The 4792-nt window shown below is 35.7% G+C and overlaps 1 long non-coding RNA gene across 1 annotated transcript; it reads right to left on the minus strand.

The window, feature by feature from the left end:
* Positions 1 to 796: 796 nt before the first annotated feature.
* Positions 797 to 4420, minus strand: LOC112649253 (uncharacterized). The gene is made up of 3 exons (XR_004807057.2): positions 4323 to 4420; positions 2056 to 2186; positions 797 to 1091 (listed from the first exon to the last, which is right to left on the minus strand). It is a non-coding gene; the product is annotated as an uncharacterized LOC112649253 (long non-coding RNA).
* Between the last annotated feature and the right edge of the window lie 372 nt (positions 4421 to 4792).

A 4792-nucleotide genomic window follows, 5' to 3' on the forward strand; every position in this document is an offset into this window, starting at 1 on the left:
GTCTGTAAAATGATTGAGTTGTATCCATCTGTACCTGACATGGACCAAGAACCATGCTTTTGAGTATGTGAATGTGCTGTACAGCTTAATTATTTCAATATTTTTAAAAAATACATCCATTTCTTAACATTCCCCAGTATTAGGATCAATCAACCTGCCCTAAAAAGTGCCTTACAATGATAGGGAGACATCTCATGTGAAAGTACAATGATCCTATTGCCAAAGGCTCTAAATTTTTAGGACCTACATAGAGTTGTAATCTTTATTAACTAAAGCTGTCACTGGAAGTTGCTAATTCTTCTAACGGTTACAACAGTTACTTCCTGGAGATGTTGTTTGGGGAATATTTTTCTAATTTCCCCAATTTTATGTTCCATATTTATTGCCGTGGTGTATAGTAAGGAGAACCAAATAATGAAACTAATGGCTTGAATGGAATTACTCCGTTTTCATTAAAAGCGAATCAGTTCCATCCCAGGAAAATGTGGACCACTTAAATTCACCTCTATTTTTCTCCAGAGGCAAAGCAAGCTAAAGAGCTCATCTTCCCATTTTGACATTGTGAAAATTCTAGACCTGCCATTCAGATCTACTTCTGGGAGATTCTAGAGGGAAAAAAAGGCTATCTCAGGAGAAAAAGGTAAGTTTTCATGTCTAAAATTTTAGTTTTCACACACTGAGCCACAGGATTCTTATCATTCCACATCATTCCTCATATACTTTTCCTAAATAAAACTTTAATGATAGCTAATATGTATTGAGAGCTTAATATTTTATTGTATATTATTATAACAGCTTCTTGTAGATATTATGCCCAATTCCATACTGTCTTGAATATTCAACTCATTTGTTTTCATGTTGATGTCACATTTATGCAACTTAACCAGGGTTATGACCATGCAGTCAGCACAGCTTTAGGCTCAGAGGCTTCACTGAGGAATTGCTTCTATGGGTTCTTCGGGACTATTATGAGGGGAGTTGGGGTGGCCAGGAACTATTGATCAGGAAGTGTGTAGAAGAACATATAATGCAGCAGAGAATAGAACCGTTTGAAGCTCTGGTCCTTTGGGATGTTATCCCCCAGAAGAAACCTAAAATATATACATAAAGAAAATAACTTTCTCTTTACATATTAATATCTTTTCTTGATCCCTGTAGAAATTATAGTTACAAAATATAAGATGATCTAAATAACCAAACTACCAAGATATTTGTTAATTTTGTTACTAGACCTTTCACGGGTTTCAGAGACCTCTTTGATCTACCTCTAGCGTGCCTATATGGATTACTGCTGTTTGTTTCATTGCCCCTGGTAGTCTGTTAGAGGATGGCCCTGACCCCATGACTCTGCTGTGACACCTTCTATACAAGAGCTGGTCTGTGGGCTGGGGAATAATTGAGAACTTGGTCAGTATTCACATTTAAGTCCCTTTATTTCTATGAAAAGTTAGAGGAATGGGGTAAGACTGGGGGAAAGGGGAAGAATAAACTCTGTATTCGTGACAATTTGGTTTTGGCATATGGATTACCAGAGTCTTCCCACCTGCCTTCTCACAACCTGTTCCCACTTCCTCTTTGGAGGTTTTTTAAAATTAATCACTCTTTAAACCTTGACTCTCCCCCCCCTCCTCCTCTTCTTTCTCCTTTCCCTCCCCTCCCTATCCCTTCTTTCTTCTTCTTCCTTTTTCTTTTCCATTAAACTCCTTCCCTTCCCCTGCTTTTATTTCTCCTATGGATACTATAATTGGTAATTGGACATTTTCTCCCATTACCAATTTATTTTTTAGACTTTGCCTCTGCAATAGGTGAAATTCCCTCTATGTAAGAACAGATCGGTCTTAAGCAGAGCATGTAAAACAGCAGCTCTACTAGGGTAAAAAAAAGAAAAAAAAAAAAAAAAAACAAGAATAGAATTTCTTCCAGGGCAAGTGAGCAGATTAACTTGGTTGCTGAATAATTAGTGGCCACCTTTTGTCTGAACAGAGTCTTGCTTCCCCATCACCTACTGGAAACAAGTGGTTCAGGTAGGAATTGATAAGTGAATATATTCCTTACTTGATTGGTTGTGAATAAAGGCTCTCTCCAATGGAAACCTTGAATCCTGTCTCCTATGGATTTTGATGCTTGTGCCAGAGGCATTTATTCCTCATCTTGAGCATGGTGGTGACCGAGATCAGTACTTACATCTATTGTACATCATTGGAAAAAGAGACCACACACATGAGAAAGCAGTTAGAGAACACTTTGCAAGGCAACATGTCAACAAGTTGAAATCAATTTGGCGCAGTACAAATTGAATACAGAAATCCCCTTACCTGCATTATTTACAATGAAATGGCTCCAGTGAGTCAAGAGAGTACAGCAAATGTTACAATTACTGCATTAGTTAGGGTTAACGTTTATTGAAGAGAAAATAATGGAATTTGGTAGCGAAAGTGCCATGTTCAAATCCTGTTTAGCTATGAAAACTTTGATAATTAAATTTCAAGTTGATAATTGGCGAAAGAAAAGTAACAAAAGCAGCACTGTTAAAGTAATGTAAATCTTTGCTAATGCATCATGTGGGATAAAGGAGAGAATTCTAAAATGCTGACTTAAGAAATGATTAAATGCACAGCAACTAAGGGCAATATTATGTCTTCATTCTTTTTTGCAGATTTGATATTTAAATTTTTAATCATAATAGCCTTTTAAACAATGATTTATGAAATTTGATTTATACTATACACTCAACTTTCTCATGTGGGAAAATTTTCCTAAAATGTGAGTAAATATTTTCTTTATTCTATAAGGTAAATAAATAACTGCCACCAGGAATTAACTTTTATTATAAAGAATCCTATGGTGACACTTTTTCTAGAATAAGCCTACTGCTTAGTTCTTGCTTTTTTCTAGATCAACTTTTCTCCAAGTTAGTGTGGAGCTAATGCTGCAACACCCATAAATAGCTTAACAATAAAAAAAAAAAAAAAAAAACTACCAATTTGCCACAGTATGGGCTCTTGTTTTAAATGAAATGGGTTAAGTCACTTTAAAATAGCATTTTAGAAATTACCATGTATCAACTTTCCAAATCCTAATATTTCTACAGAATATTCAGACATGGAGGTAAAACTGGCATCATACAAAGAAAAAACTCTAGTTGAAATCCTTATTGAGCAGTGTGGGAGGAGATGGACTACAAATCTTAATTTTCAGATAATCATGTTTAAATGTAGCTAAAGAGATCACTGTACAGTCAGTGTGAAGGTGGCTCCCAGTAGATCTGTAGCAAAGACAATACTACAGTGTAGTGGCAAATAGCTACTTCATCGATTTTTAAGTACCTTAAGTTAAAATAGTACCATACAAGGCAGGTACAACTCATACACCCAGTGTCTTTCTCAATACATTGCATATCCAGCATGTATAGTTTCTGGAGGGAAATAATGGATTTTTTTTTTTTTTAAGACCAAGCAGATAAAGTTGCTGTTAAAAGTTATGGATGTGTATCAAGGCCATTATAGTCACAGATACCAAGTTTGTATCCTGCACTATGTGAAAAATATTTCCTAGCATTTCTTTTTGATATTATCATTTCCTTAAAGATAAAGTTTGTAAGCCAGAGAAAGGACCTATAAAGGGGGAAGTAAGGAGGATGCCACTTGTAACTAAGATACTCACGTTTGTAATATGCATACTTCTAAATATCCCCAAGTGTTGGCCTACAATGTATAGAAGCATCAAGTTCTAATAAGTTTTAGGAGAAATGGCAATATAATCTCTTTAGAAGTTTAACGAAATACATAGTAATGGCCAAAGTCTGCTGCTTAAAGCCTTGTGCTAATTCTGAAAAGGGGGTTAGGACCATAAGCACTGAAAGTACAGAATGTCCATTACAAGTTGATGCCATTTAATGTTTTAAGGTGGACTTGCATTTGTGGGATAAGGTTTTCAGTGCAGTTCAATATTCTGGGAAGATTTTAATTTAGAACATCTCGCCTCCATTTTATTTATTTATTTTTTATTTTTTTTTCTCCATTTTAATTGTAATAAGTTAACAGGGTCATTTGACTTTGAAGACTCTGTCCAGCTGGGCTTTTGCATAGTCAGAGATTTGTTCCAAAGGGTCAGACGCTGAGCACCCCGCCTGATGGCATGAACCAGGTGTTAAAAACGGAGGCTGGCTGTGTAGTTGAGCTCTTGAATGCAATGGCCATTGCTGTCAGCTGCTGGGATTGACTATGCTACTTGTTTAAGTTGTTCTTTCCCAGAAGGCTCCTTGAGGATTACTTTGTGGTCCTTATTGACACCTTTAAACTTTCAATAGCCATTATACTTACACTTTTTTTTTTATCCTGTCATAACATTTTCCATCAGAATTATATTGATTTCTTTTTGTGAAAAATAATCCTCATAGTGACTGAATTTTTCTATTTCTGCCAGGGGGAAAAAAAAAAGCTATTAAAACGCTTGCACATCTCTCAAAGTGATACTACGCATTTAAAATACTTTTGTAATAATAAATACCACACAGACATATGTATCCAGTAAAGGGTTTCCATTTTTATGACACTTGCTTCTCAAGAACAGACATATTCTTTAAAGGGAAAAAAAAAAAGTTGCCAGCTCTGAATTGATTGACATTTGTTTACTTAACTCTCTCCTTTTGAAAGCCTGCACACCTATTTCAACCTTGAACAGTTTCCAACTGTGGTATACTGGAACATTTTTTCATTTATTAAGTTCAGTGTTGCCAACCCAAACAAAGTATAATCAGCGATGATCCGAGCAGACCAAGCTGTCTAGCACC

This window comes from Canis lupus, chromosome 19 (assembly GCF_003254725.2).
Source record: "Canis lupus dingo isolate Sandy chromosome 19, ASM325472v2, whole genome shotgun sequence".
NCBI lineage: Eukaryota > Metazoa > Chordata > Mammalia > Carnivora > Canidae > Canis > Canis lupus.